Source organism: Tenrec ecaudatus, chromosome 9 (genome assembly GCF_050624435.1).
Source record: "Tenrec ecaudatus isolate mTenEca1 chromosome 9, mTenEca1.hap1, whole genome shotgun sequence".
Taxonomy (NCBI): Eukaryota; Metazoa; Chordata; class Mammalia; order Afrosoricida; family Tenrecidae; genus Tenrec; species Tenrec ecaudatus.
Window position 1 is genome coordinate 31244408 of NC_134538.1, and position 15880 is coordinate 31260287.

The window sequence follows — 15880 nt, forward strand, 5'->3', positions numbered from 1 at the left end:
CATCTGGCCCACAGTAGCTCCAACCTCCCCCACGGGAACTCCCGCCCACCGGGAACTCCCGCCCACCGGGAACTCCCGCCCACCGGGAACTCCCGCCCACCGGGAACTCCCGCCCACCGGGAACTCCCGCCCACCGGGAACTCCCGCCCACCGGGAGCTCCCGCCCACCGGGAGCTCCCGCCCACCGGGAGCTCCCGCCCACCGGGAGCTCCCGCCCATAGGGAGCTCCCGCCCATAGGGAGCTTCCGGTTGGTGCGCGGCAGCAAGTGGGCCCCGGAAACCCGTCTCCGGCGTCTGGGGTCCGGGCCGCCCGAGGGTCCGGCCTCGCCGCGGTGCGGGGAAGGCTCCCAGTGGGCGATGCGCTTAACCAGGGAGGAAGACCTAGCGATTCAGGGCCCGACTAGGACTCGACCCGGCTCCGAACCCTTCCCGGACCGACCGTTTGCCTCGGAATCCCGAGCACCTTAAGAAGCCGGACACGTCGGAAAAGCAGTCGTTAGCAAGCCTAGGGTTGTATGGAGATGCCAGCTAATTTGTCTGCCCTCTGTGTGGGAGCATCTGATTGTTCTGACTGTTCACTTGTCACCCCTCGTGCTGCAGTGAATTATATGGAGCACCTCCGCGAACAAATGGCCTGATATTTCTCTTTAGAAAATAATAAAGAACGATGGAAGTAAGGGGTCGGTCTTAATGGGATTTTATTAAAGGGTGTGCGCGATCCCAAATTGGTAACGTTTTTTAATTTCTTTTAATGACCTAATGTTGGGTGATAGCAGCGAAATGAGCATGTCCACACAAATAGCCTGAAAAGGAGAATCGCCTATTGAGTTTTGCTCGACGATAAGTATGTACTGTTAAGGACAGAACAAGGAAATTCCTGCATTTGGTGCCTTTTCCAAATAATTGCTTTCCGAGCAGAAAAGGGGGCTAAAACCACAAGAGCAGGGACTCTGAGGTAAGGGGCTGTACCAACTTGGAGCCTCCGGAGTAGGGGTGGCAAATGACTTAGATACCCTTAGATTCACTAGTATTGTAAAAGGCGCATATCCTCTAGCACCATGGCAGTTCAGAGCCCAACCAATTCAAGACAGGAGAGGGGTATAGCAGTTACATATTCTAGTGTCAACTTGAGACTATTAAGAGTGGAGGGGTGGAGTTTAGCCTGTCAATCGGGTCACAGCTTGATGACCTCATTTGGAGGCACTATGGAGACAAAAAGCTTATCAGATGGTAGATGCACTCTCCCCTTGACATCCCTGATGACAAGCCACATGGAGCTATGCTGATGGATCCACAGCCCTGGAGCTAGAGGAGCCACATGGAGACTCACACCAACACTGAGATGCTTCCACCACCACTGAATCCACAAGACTTTCCACCCACTAGCCTGCGATCTTGCTGCATTCAGCATCATTGCATGTGTTGTGTGAGTTTGAAGAGGAATGTATAGACTGGAATCAGACATATGGACTAATATCAGACTTGTGGACTTGATCTGGACGGGCCTGGAATGTTTTCTTAATATACAATTACTCTTTAATATAAAACTCTCTCTTACACACATATGAGTCTCCCTGGATTTGTTTCTCTCACTAGTCTACCCAGAGTAACACAAGGGACAAGGGATGTCACTCAAACTGGGCGGGGGTAGGAGGCTGGGGGAACATTCCTATTCCCAGAAAAACCCTGACTTTCTCCCCTAAGCATATATTTCACATCAAGATATAAAAGCCCTTGCTTTGTATCATAACTGAGTCTTCTCCATTCTGTGGAGAACACCTATCGTTCCTTCTTTAGAATGTACTTTAACTTGTAAGTAAGTGCTTGATGAGTGAGTTTGTGTGGTATTTGATGCCATGGCCAACTCTGATTCCTCCCAGAAAGGGGAGTGGCAAGCCAGGTAAGTCCATCATGGACAGCATCTTTGGTATCAAATTAGACTGCTCGATAAATCTCCCTCCCTACAATTGTGACATACCACAGTCCTATAGGAGTGAAACTAGGAGGAGTCAAGAATTGAGTCCTCCTGTCTCTGGTCAAGACTGTGAAGAACCATGGGAATAACACAAGATCATGCTGAGGTTGATCTGGGCTGCTATGACTCCCAAAAGACAGCTGGAGACACCTGTTCAAGAAAAAAGAAGCCACTCTCAGAAAGCTAAGCCTTCTAGTGTTTTTGTAGAATAAATGCATTCCTTGGGCAGGGATTGTTTTTGCAGTTCCACTTTGCCTAATCCTGGCTGTGACCAGAATTTCTTCATGATGTTTGCTTCCTGTAAGACAGGGGTTCTTATCACAAGCCTCCTTATAAGTTAAAATGAATATTTATTTGGAGTTGTAACTGGTGGCTGCAACTGGTCTTCACTGGAGCAGTGAGAGAGAATAATTATCTCCCCCTCACTAGGACTGTGATTTCGGGTCAAAATCTTGGTGACTGAAAGCTATGCCATCAATCCCCCAAGGAGAGGCTCTCAGCCTCTTCCACCTTTATCCCCACTCGCAAGTCTCTGTAATCCCAAGATTCCTAGGGCAGATCTGTGTCTCAGCACCCAGCAGTAGTAGGAATACAGAACCTCCATTTGGACCCCAAGTAATTTTGCTATACAACAAGTCCACAAGTGGTACTGTTCTTAAATGCCCTCAGCTATTCGAGGACTGGGGGGACAGATCACACCACGTGGCAATCATCCACCCAGGGCTCCTCAAACTTTTTTAACGGGGCCAGTTCACTGTCACTCAGACTGTTGGAGGGCTGGACTATAGTTTTTAAAAAAACTATGTACAAATTCCTATGCACACTGCAGGTGTCAGCTGCTAAGCAGGACAGGCAGCGGTGACAAAAAACACCCAGCAGGCCAGATAAATGTCCTCGGTGGGCCGCCTGTGGCCCATGGGCTGTAGTTTGAGGGCCCCGATCCACACTTTACTATTAACAGTTCCCTGAGGAATTCGTTTGGCAATATACCACATTCACAACCCAAACTCCACAGAACTGCACCATTGGACCCTTCTCTTTAATAAATAGCACCATAAGGACGATGAATGTATATTATTACACTGTCACCCCTTGTGCTTTATCCCCTTTACAACACCTCCAGAGCAGTTCCTGAACTCCAACCAGGTGACGTTCTAGTGTGGAATCAAAATGTAACTCAAGTGGATGGGCCAAGCATAGCCAGGCCCCTTGCATACATTTGTGGAAAAATAACATTTGGGACTAAAACCTGCCATCTGGCTGGGCCTTTACATGTAATTGTTATTCTTCCCAGATGTTTGCATATCACTGCTTTGATGGGCATTGAGCAATACACAAAAATTTAAAATCCGGACTTTAGACCCTTATATCCAGTCTATGTGGGCAGACCAGGCCAGTGGGACCCTCACCAATACTTCCAAAGATGTCAAGGCCAAGGAGGGGATAGCAGCAAGCTGGGGACCAATATAGGTAGGGCCTGAGATATACAGGGGTCCAAGTAACCTGCAAAAATGGGCAGGGCAGATTAACTCTGCCATTATAAACACCCCTCCCTACACATGGTTTGCATGTGGATGGATCAGTGCTTCCAGTGGTGGGGATTCACTTGGTTAGCCCAATCTTCAGTCAAGGGAATGTATTCTCTGGGCTGAGGGACTTCCCCCACAAGTTCTGTGTTCGTCTGGGTTGACTAGAGAAACAAATCCAGAGACACTCATATGTATATAGGAAAGAGCTTTATATACAAGAGCAATTGAATATTGAGAAAACAGACCAGCCCAATCAAGATCAAGTTCCTAAGTCTGATATTACCCCATATGTCAATACTAATAGTAGTCCATCAATTCCTCTTTAGATTCCTGAAGCCATGCAATGATGCTGAATGCAGGAAGGTCACAGGCCAGTAGGTGGATAGCTTTGTGGACCCAGTGATGGTGGAAGCATCCGCGCTGGCAGGGGGCTCCATGTGGCTGCTCCAGCTCAAGGTGCTAGCATAGTTCCATGTGTCTTGCCAGCTGCAATGCCTCCCAGGGAGTGAACAGAGAAAGTGTGTGTCTCCTCCTACAAGGAGGAGTAGCAGAGCTCCCAGAATCCTCAGGAGAAGGCCATGCCCACACAGAGCCTCATTGGCTATGACCTGATTGACAGGCTATACTCCACCCCTTCACTCTTAATCCTTTCAAATTGACAAACACTCATATAACTACCACAGTTTCTATTCATATATCCCAAGATTCCAGTCCTTTCTACCTCCACTCATTCCTCTGTTTCATCCCATGCTACATCCCCGAGAAACTACCTTACCTTACCTCCAAGGAGAGGACGAGGAATAGCTATGGAAGGAGTCACAACTGTAATTTCAGCCCCGGGCTTAGCTGGAAGAGTGGCCTACAAGGCAAACATTATCCAAACCACCTCCTGCATGTGGACAAGACCTGCGAGCCGTCAAATGTCCGTGGACTCTTGGGCTCATCAGACACTAGACTGACAAACCCCCCCGAGGCTGCCTATTAACCACGGTGGAGTCTGTGCTCTTGCCAATGCCGCAGGTTGCTTTCACAGAGGTCAGCCGGTAGTGTTGAGAGCAAGCAACCTATTTCACCAGGCCAAGTGGTGGAGAGAAAACCAGACAGAGTTCACTGAAGATATCTGGAGAAATAGAAAGAGCTTTCTTCCATCTGTAACGTGGTTCCTCTTCTGGGATGTCTTGATATGATCATATTTTGTTTACAGTTTGGACCATATACCATCTGTTAATTTATTAAAGGAATGTGTTTCCTCTTGCTTTCAAGCCATCTATACCCAGGTTCTTTGAGACCCAGATGGACACGCCCTCACAGGGATTGAGTGACTCATTCAAGAGAAATGGATCCATTGTCCAAAAGGACATTTAAAGATGGGTCCTGAAGTATAATGCTGTCTGTGATATTCCTGATTCCAGCAGTATCACCAGAGTAAACAGGTTTCAGTGGAGCTAAGAAGCCTACGAAGAAGGAATCAGCTGTCCACTTCAGAGGAATCGGTCACTGCACACCTGTGAACAGCATTGAAAAATTGTCAGACACCCAAGGCCAAATGGATAGAAGCAAAACTTTGTCAGAAACAGTGCTGGAGGACAGAACTTAGGTCAGAAAGCCCTCAGAATATGACCGTCGATGAGCTGCCTGCTCAAAGGAGGGTCAACCAGAATGACATGAATGGAGTAAAGTCTGTGAGAATAAAACCACTGGGGCCTTCGTTTATTGACGGGGCACAACTCAAAATGAGAAGAAACAGCTGTAAAAATCTAATAATTGGAACTTGGAATATAAGCAATCTGAATCTAGGAAAATTGGAAGTCATCAAAGTGAAATGGAACATGAATATGGATTTCCTAGGTGTTAGGGAGCTGCCATGGACTGGTATTGGCCATTTTTAATCAGAAAATCATATGGTTTACTACGCCGGGAATGACATGGTCAAGAGGAATGGTGTTGGGTCCATCACCAAAAAGGGCATTTCAAGATCTATCTTGAAGTACAATGCTGTCTGTGATAGGATTACATCTGTCCCCACTTCAAGGAAATCCAATCAATATGACTATTATTCAAATGTATGCACCAACCAGCAAAGCTAGTGATGAAAAAAATTGAAGAATTCTGCCATAGTTTTAGTCTGAAATTGATCAAACATGCAATCAAGATGTATTGATAATTACTGGCAATTGGAATGCAAATGTTGGAAACACAGGAAGTAACAGCAGTTGTAAAATAAGGTCTTGGCGATAGAAATAAAGCTGGAGATCTCATGACAGACATTGCAAGACCAGTGACTTATTCGTCACAAATCCCTTTTTCAACAACTATCTACATGGACTTCTTCATATAGAATACACAGAAATCAAATTAACTACATCTGTGACAGGATGTGATGGAGAAGCTCTGTATGAGCAGGTAAAACCAGGCCAAGGGATGACTGTGTGTGGTAGTTACATAATCTTGTGTCAACTTGAGGATATTAAGAGTGAAGGGGTGTAGTCTAGCCTGTCAATTAGCCTGATGATGCTTCCTTGTGGGTGTGGCCTTCTTATGAGGATTCTGGGAACTTCCTCTCTTTCTCCTGGGAGGCCGGCCACATTCTCTCTCTGCTTCACCTTCCTGTTGAAGAGCCAGCACTGAGACACTTTCACTGTCATTGGACCCACAAGACTTTTCACCCACCGGCCTATGATCTTCCTGCATTTGGCATCATTTCATCATGTACTGTGTGAGTCTGAAGAGGAATATATGGACTAGTATCAGACATATGGGCTAATATCAGACTTATGAACTTGATCAGGACTGGGCTGGGATGTTTTCTCAATATCCAATTGCTTTTTCCTATAAAACTCTCTTTTATACACATATGAGTACATCTGGATTTATTTCTCTAGTCAATCCGGTCTAACACATTGTGGAACACACACCATCCATTGCTTATATGGGAAGTTCAGGATAAAACTAAAGACTGGAGCAAGTCCACCAGAGTCTAAATAAGATCTTGAGTCTATCTCATCTGAATTTTGAGAACATCTAAAAAACATTGACCACTAATGACAGAAGATCTGATGAGCTGTGGAAGCAAAACAAGAATATTTAGTGACCATTAAAAAGACAGGAAAGAGATAAAAGCTCAAACTGATGTCAGACAAAACTCTGAAACTTGAATTTAACGGAAGAGTAGCTCAATCAAATGGAAGAAACCGTGAAGTAAAGAGCTGGATGGGAAATTTCAAAGGGCAGCTTGAGAAGACAGTCAAATATTATCATGAAATGGACAAACCAAAAAGGAAGAACACGTGCATATCTTAAACTAAAAGAACTCAAGGGAGAAAAAAAATCAAGTCTTGAGTTGCAATACTGAAAGATTCCATGGTAAAAGATGAGGCAGGAAGCATCAAAATAAGATGGAAAGCATATTCAAAATCATTGTACCAAAAAGAACTAGTTAACAATCCACCATTTCAAGAGCAAGAACCAATGGGGCTGAAGGAAGAAGTTCAAGCTGCACTGAAAGCATTAACCGAAAATAAGGCTCCAAAAATGGATGGAACGCTCGTTGAAATGTTTCAACAAGCTGACAAAACACGGAAAACACTTACTGGTCTATGCCAGGAAATTTGGATGACAGCTACTTGGTCAACTCATTGGAAGAGGTACGTATTCGCACTCATTCCAATGGAAGGTGACTGAACAGAATGCTCACATTATAGAACAATATTACTGATATCACATGTAAGTAAAATTATTTTGAAGATCATTCAACAATTGTTGCAGCAGTACATTGATAAGGAGCTACTAGTTCAGGCTGGATTCAGAAGAGATCTTGAAACAAGGGGTATATCATTGGGACATATCAGGGGATATGGCAAATGGATCTTGGCTGAAAGCAGAGAAAACCGAAAAGATGTTTACTTGTGTTTTATTGACTGTGCCAAGGCATTCAACTGTGTGGATCATAACAAACTATGGATAGTCTTGAAATAAATGGGAATTCCAGAACATTTCATTTTGCTTATGGAAAATTTATACATGGATTGAGAGGCAGTTGTGTGACTAGAACAAGGGAATACTGTATGGTTTAAAATCGGGAAAGGTGTGCTTCAGGGTTGTATCCTCTCTCCATGCTGATTCAATCTGTATGCTGAGCAAATAATCAGAGAAGGTGGATCATGAAGAAGGATGTGGCATTAGGATTAGGAAAGGCTCACTAACAACCTGAGATATGCAGATGGCACACACTGGCTTGCTGAAATGAGGAGGACTGGAAGCACTTGCTGGTGAAGATCAACGGCTACAGTTCTCAGTGTGGATTACAACTCAATGTAAAGAAAACCAAAATCTCCACAACTGGACCTGTAGGTAACAGCGTGACAAATGAAGGAAAAATGTCAGTTATCGGGGATTTTGTCTTGCTTGGACACACAATCAATACATATGGAAGCAGCAGTCAAGAGATCCAACGACACATTGCATTAGGTAAATTGGCTGCACAAGACCTCTTTCAAGTATTGAAAAGCAAGGATGTTACTTTTTTAAAATTTTTAATTTAAGGATGTTACTTTGAGGACTAAAGTGTTCCTTATCCAAGCCAGGGTGTTTTCAATTGCCTCATACACACTTAATGCAAGTTGTACATTGAATAAGGAAGACCAAAGAAGAATTGATGCATTTGATTTATGGTGCTGGTGAAGAATATTGAAGGTACCATGGACTAGCAGGTGCATAAGCAAATGTGGTGAAGGAAGCTGATGGTGCCCAGCTATCAAAAGATATAGCATCTGGGGTCTTAAAGGCTTGAAGGTAAACAAGCGACCATCTAGCTCAGGTATGGATCAGATATCAGGCATCAAAGAACAAAACATCATATCATTGTGAATGAGGCAGAGTGCAGATTGGGACCCAAGACCCATCTGTAGGCAACTGGACATCCCCTTACAGAAGGGTCTCAGGGAGGAAATGAGCTAGTCAGGGTGCAGTGTAGCAATGATGAAACATACATCTTTCCTCTAGTTCTTTAATGATTACACACACACACACACACACACACACACACTATCATGATCCCAATTCTACCTTACAAATCCAGCTATTCACTGGTACAGATAAGAACTGGAAACACATGGAATGCAGAACAGATAATCCCTTCAGGACCAGTGGTGAGAGTGGCGATACCAGGAAGGTGGAGGGAGGATGGGGTGGAAAGGGAGAACTGATTACAAGGATCTACATATAACTTCCTCCCTGGGGGATGGACAACAGAAAAGTGGGTGAAGGGAGATGTCAGAGGATGTAAGACATGACAAAATAATAATAATTTACAAGTTATCAAGGGTTCATGAGGGAGGAGGGAGTGGGAAGGGAGTGGGGAGGAAGGAGCTGATACCAAGGGCTCAAGTAGAAAACAAATGTTTTTAGAATAAGGATGGCTAGAGATGTATAAATGTGCTTGACACAATGGATGGATGGATGGATGGATTGTGATGAGTTGTACAAGCCCCCGATAAAATGATTTTTAATTAATTTAAAAAATTAAAACAAAAAAGGTAAAACAAAATAAAACGTACCACAGACTGCCAAAAGAACCAACAAATGTGTCTTGGATGAAGTCAGAATCCTCCTTAGAGGCAAGGATGGTGAGACTTAGGTTCATATACTCTGGACATGTCAGGGGAGGGCAGTCTCTGGAGAAGGGCATCATGCTTGGTAAAGCCAAGGGACAGCAAAAAGGAGGAAGGCTCTGGCCAAGATGGGCTGACCCAGTGGCTGCAACAATGGTCTCAGAGAACAGTTGTGAGGCTGGCCCAGGACTGAGCAGTGTGTCCCGTTGTTGTTCATAGAGTCGCTGTGGGTTGGAACGCACTGGACGCTGCGGCAGAGGCTAGGACAGGATAAGTGGCCAAAGGCTCTAGACACGTGAAGCTGAGAGGCTCTGACGTGGCATTAAGACATGTCTGCTACAAAGGCATAGGATAGATTTTCTTTCAAAACGAGGCTTACTCCCTTTGCATTTATTGATGCAATATGATGGGTGGGTGTAGTCCTCACTCTGGCATCTTGTTTTATGTTATGCTTTCTCTATTGAGTGCCTCCTTTGTTTTGTGGCTCCCTGCTCTCTGGTGCGTGTGTATGTAAGCATGTATCTATATTTTCCTTCCGGCTATTTCCCCACAAGTGAGCATGCGATTTCTCCTGGAACCACCAGGCTTTGTCAGGACAAGATGTGTCAGATATGGTAAGATGTGATCTCATGCATAAAGCCTACGACTCCACACACCAATGCACTCCCTCTTTGTTTCACTGCTACGCACACGTGCACAGCTTTAGTGAGACAATTCCTGAGAGAGCTTCGATTTGATCAGGGTCATTGAGAGCCAAAAGCTGCATGAAGAATTTCTCATGTCTGAGGCCAGGAGGAGTGTTCTGCATACCAGCTCCATGGCCCCCGTGGTCTCAAGCCTGGCTCCTTTCCACTGCCCACATAGCCCAGTGTAAGGGAGGCACTCGCTCTAGGGCATATTTCCAGCTCTAGCTTCACTCCTTTGGGGCACAGCATCAGATGAGTCAGCACAGAGTGTGGCCAAGTATTCCTGGAATTCTTACCACTGTAGCACAGCTGGCAACAAGCTAACCATGTATGGACATGACACAAAAATGCCCTTATATCCCACTAACCCAAATGAAACCTTCTTGTGTCAGCTGCTGCCGGGTTGGTTTTGATGTGTGTCAGAGAAGAACTAAGCTCCATAGGGGGAATAGATGGCCAGGCCTTTCTTCTGAGGGGCTCTAGATGGAGTGAAACCTCCAACCTTTGGCAGTAAAGACCATTAATCATTTGCACCACCCAGGGACTGCATATGACATGTTCCTCTTCTTAATGTCCCTTCACCCAAATCTCACTCTAATGTCACTTGATGTGTTACACAGGGTTCTCTAGAGAAACAAAACCAGATTGCTAGTAATTTTATATATATATTTATAAAGATAGATAGATAACACAAGAAATGAACAGTGAAATTATAAAGCAGTACAAATGGCTCAGTGCAACTCACTCCCGTGAGAGAGTTGTGAGACACTGGCAGTCCTTCAAGTCTTGAGGGCCACCAGTTCGTCCTCTGTAGAGAGAGCTGGGCTATATATCCCCAGGCAACAAACAGCAAGGCAGGTCCCCAACTGTCACTAACCATCAGTCCTCAGCTCCAGAGATGTGCATTCCAATCATGTGGTCTTAAAGGGACCTCAATTTAAAGCGACACAGTCCACCGGCTCATCATCCCACAGGTAGTGTAGCCTGTAAATTGAGACACAGAACAAGCACAGCTGGTCAGATGATCAAAGAGCAAGAGACAATAAAAGCGAGACTCACCAAGCCATTTATCTCTCTGCCCTTCAATTAATCTCACTTGTGTTTATCGGCCAGGCTGGCACAATAAACTAACTATCTCGCTTGACATAAAGCAAAGGAGACCTCTTGGCAAAGAAAAGAGAGTGGTCTCAACTTCAGCAAAACTACTTACCATTGAAAATGTCACAAAGCATACATACTCGTGTGAACACACTGTCAGTTCCCCATGGCACAGAGGGGTCCAAAGCTTACGTTTTTGTAGCCGAAATTCCATTTGTGCCAACAATAATTTCAAAAACAAAAATAAGTTGCTGTTGTTTTATTATTGGGGGCTCATGCAATGCTTATAACAATCCATACATCCATCCTTTGTGTCAAGCACATTTGTATACCTGTTGCCATCTTCATTCTCAAAACATTTGCTTTCTTAAAAATAAGTCTCAAGGGAAATGTGATGACTCCATATTCAGAACAAGAGGACTCCGTTGTTGAATATGAATGCCGAATGCTACTCTCAGGACATACCTGCATGCTGTGTTTCCAGACAGATGTTACACCTCAGGGCGTTTGGCTTAAAGTTAAATTGTGCCATTGAGCCGATTCCAGTGTAGAGTGGCCCTACAGGACAGAGTGGAACTGCCCCCAGAGGGTTTCCAAGGCTGCCACTTACCAGGAACAGATTGTCCCATCTTCCCTCACAGAGCAGCTGGGGGGTTTGAACCACTGACCTTTAAGTTAGTCATCAAGCGCTTAGTCATGGCTCTGCCAGGTGTCCTACGAGAACATAAACTGCAAAGTTAAATGCAAAAAAAATCTAACAAAGTTCTATTTTAAATGCTTCCTGGTTCATTTAGATTTCTCTGCCTTGGTGGTGCCTGGTCCACCTAGTGAGCTGACGCAGCAAAGTTGCAGAACCTGCGACCCAGAGGAGATTGGTCTTCCCAAGTGTAGTGCTTTCCAGCATTGGTGGCGAGTTGGTCTGCAAACAAGGTCACCCCTTCAAATCCACCCAGCTCTCTGCAGGAGCGAGATGAGGCTTTCTACTCCTGTAAAGTTACCTTCTCAGAAGCCCATCCTGCGCTATGGAGTCACCGTGGGTCAGAATGAACTCGGTGGCAGTGAGTTTTTGGTTTGTCCTACAGAACTTCCTGCAGTGATGGGCAGCTTCTGAATCTGCACTGTCCAATACGGTAACGACTGGCTGTTTGTTGGTACGTACTGAGCCTTCCAAACGTGGCCAGTAAGACTGAAGGATGGAATTTAAGTCTTCTTTCAGTTTAATTAAACAGTCTTAACTGGCTGCTTAAATTTGGAGCCACGGTGTAGGGGAAGATGACACAGAAGGAAGGTAGGAGGAGGGCAAGATAGCCAGGGAATCAGCCTGGGAGTGTTTGGGGGCAGGAGGGCCCAGGAAGGACTAGCTGTGCCCTGAGGGCTCCTGCAGGACTCTTCTGTTTCCTCCTTCTCTGCCTTTTACTGAGAAGGCAGAGAGGTCAGCCAGGGGTTGGGCTAACTTACCCAGGAGGTACAGTAGCTGGGTCTCCCTTGAGAAAGAAAAACCCGAGAACAAATGGTTGCATTCGAAGATGGTGTTGGCAGAGAATAGTGACCACACCAGGAACTGCCAGAAGGACGGACGGATCTGTCTGAAAGAAGCACAGCCAGAGTGCCCCTTGGAAGTGCGGATGGCAAGACTTCGTCTCACGGACTTTGGACATGTTCTCAGGAGAGACCAGACTCTGGAGAAGGACATTGCGCTTGGTAAAGTAGAAGAGAAGCCAAAAAAAAAAAAAGAGGAAGATCGTCAGTGAGCTGGATGGACACACAGGGGCTGCAACAGTGGGGCCAAGCCTAGAAATGACAGGCCAATTGTGAGGATGGCACAGGGCCTGGCAGAGCTTCAGTCTGTTGTACATAGCGGTTCTAAGAGCCGGAATTGACCCCAGGGCACTTAACTTCTATGTTACATACACATTGGCCTACACATAGAAGAAAATTATATGAATTATATACATATATTACAGACATATAATTTTCATAGATCTCCACATAACAAATATGTACAACATACACTAAAAGATTTAAAAGTTATATTTCATCACTATTGGCATCAAGATGAATAGTATATATCAAAATAATTTCTTTGACCTGAAAGTTCCTTTTTCTTTCTGCTGACATATGCGTATGCATATGTATGTTGTTGGACTTTCGGCGGAACGAAGCACTGCCAGGTTCTGTGCCAGTCTCACAACTGTCATTATGTGTGAGCCCATTGTCGCAGCCACGGCGTCAACCCATCTCATTGAGGCGCTTCCTCTTTTTCGCTGAGCCTCCACTCTATCGAGCCTGATGTCCTTCTCCAGAGATCGGCCTCTCCTGAACGTGTCTGTATTAGGTTGGGTTTGCAGGAGAAGTAAAACCAGTGATGCTCATTTACATATAAAAGGGAACTTGATATCCAGAAGGCGCCCCAGCCCAGTCCAACTCAAGTCCATGGGTCTGATGCTAGCCAAGCCCTCTGCAGACTCACAGAGCTGCAGCAGTGAAGTGGGAAGCAGGGAGCTCACAGGCCAGTGGGTGCTGAGTCATATGGATCCAAGGTCAGGGGATATGTCACAGGACGCTGACAGTTCTCCAGGTCAGCAGCTCACATGGGGTCACTCTTGGAGGCAGACTCAGTGAAGTCCCAGCCAGGAGGAAGCGAAGAGCCAGAGAGAAGAGAGAGAAGAGCCTCACTCTCTTTCTTACCCCCTCAAAGCAGCAGCATCAGGCTGTGACCTGATTAATAGCTTCAAGTTAACAAAAAATTAAATGGCTACAAATATCCAAAACATGGGAACAAAGTCTCACCATCCCCAATGCTAAGGACATGCTGGTGCTCATCCAACAGAGGTTTGTTTATTCTTCTGGGAGTTCGTAGTATCATTCTTCACCAGCGCCAGAGCTCAAAGGCATCAATTCTTCTTTGATCTGCATTATTCATTGTCCAGCTTCCAAAGGCATCCAAGGCAACGGAAAAGAGCATGGCATGGGTCTGACAGGTCGCCAGATTAGGGATCAGGGGGTTGACTCCACCAAACGCCTACCCTAAGCGAAAATTAGCTGGTCATGCCACAATAAAGGGGTGGGAAAGGAATCAGGCTCACATTAGACGTCCGAGGGGACAATTCAAAGCGGACCTTGCTCAGATCCTGGGACATAATACATCACACGCGTAGTCCTGAATATAGCATGCTCCTGAAACGGAGCATGCGCAGACTACACTCACCTACTTAGGTGCAGGCGCAGGTCAGCCTTCACAGGTCAACCTCACAGGTGCCCATGAACTTAGCCATCAGGCATGGTAATACCCACAACCACGCCCCCTCAAGGAATGTAGGAGGGGATAGCAGCAGGGCCAGCTGTGTGTCTCTTGGTGGTTCTGCTCTGCTGGCACCACGCTCTGGTTCCACTCGCTGCTTCTGACACTGGTTTCACGTGGGTTTTAGCGCTCTCCGGAAGTGGCCTTCTTCAGTGGGGAAATCTTGCACAACCTCCTCTCAGCTTTGCATGCTTTCCAGAGATAGTGGGTACCCTTTGAGACTGTAATACCTGAAACTCCCCTTTCCCTCCTAAAAGTAACTCGGATTATGAAAGTGCTTCTGCCCCATGAATTCTTTCAGCGTTGAGAAGAGCCAAGGTAAACCAACCCAGAAATCTAACAGGGCAGACGCACCTTAATCTTCAACATGGCATTTTTGCTTTTTCATGCTTTGAGGAGCAGATTTCCCCAATGCAATACGTGATTGGGTTTCCTGACTTTCGCAGACCTCGATTGTGAATCCCAGGAAAATGCAATCCTGGACAACTTCAGTCTCTTCTCCATTTATCATGATGTTGTTTATTGGTCCAGGAAGGAATCTTCTTTTCTTTACAACAACAACCACAACTCCAGTTGGTGCTGACTCATAGCAACCCGACAGGGCAGGGTAGAGCAGTCCCTGTGGGCTTCTGAGACTGTAACTCTGTACAGGAGTAGAAAGCCCCATCTTTCTCCTGCGGAGTGGCTGATGGTTTCAAACTACTGACCTTGCAGTTAGCAGACGAACTTGTAACCATTAGGCCACCCAGGGCTCCTTGTTTTCTTTAAATTGAAACATCATTCATATTGAAGGCTGTCCTCTCTGATCTTCATCAAGTCCTTTTTGCTTTCAACAAGATTGTGTCACCTTCAAATCACAGCTTGCTAGTGAGTCTTCCTCCAATCCCGATGCCATAGTCTTCTGCACATGGTCTAGCTTCACATGCTATCTCTTCAGCAAACAGAGTGAGTATGGTGAAATGTACACCCCTGGCATACACCTTTCCTGGTTTTCTTTTTAATTGAACTTTTCAGTGTGAAGTAGGTGAAGGTTTACAGAGCAAATCATCTGTTGTATATTCACTATCTCATCAAACCTCCCAATGTCTTGACCTTTCTTTGGTGAATTGAAATCACACGGTCTCCCCTTGTTCTGGTCCAACAACTGTCCCTGGCTACAGGTTCCACATGAGCACAATAGATGTTCTGGAATGACAGTGCTTTACAATGTTACCCATGTCCCAATGTTCTGATCTACGCAAATGCCTCCACATTGTCAATAAGACACCAAGATCTTTGTCTAACTACAAGGATATTTATTTGGGGGGAGGGGGAGGATGGCTGTTGTCTGGGGCCCACGGAAACCCTGAGGTGAGAGGGGGAGGGCACACAGCGCTCTCACACTGTCTGGCTACCTCCCTTTGAAAGAGCCCTTCGGCCAGAACAAGGTCTCCCTGAATAGCCCCACACACTCCTGTGCTCACTCCCAGGACAGGTTTGAAAAAAGATTCTGCCTTCTCTCTGCCTCAACCTGAGGGCCACTGTGCCAGCACAGGAAGGGATGGGCAGTGGTAAACTCATCCAACCCCCTTTTACAGAAGAAGGAGCGTGGGCGCAGAGAGGTTGAGGAGTCCGTCCAAGCGCACACAGCTGCATCCAATCCTTGCTCAGGTTCCCAGGCTCAGAGTTATTTGTCCCAGAGC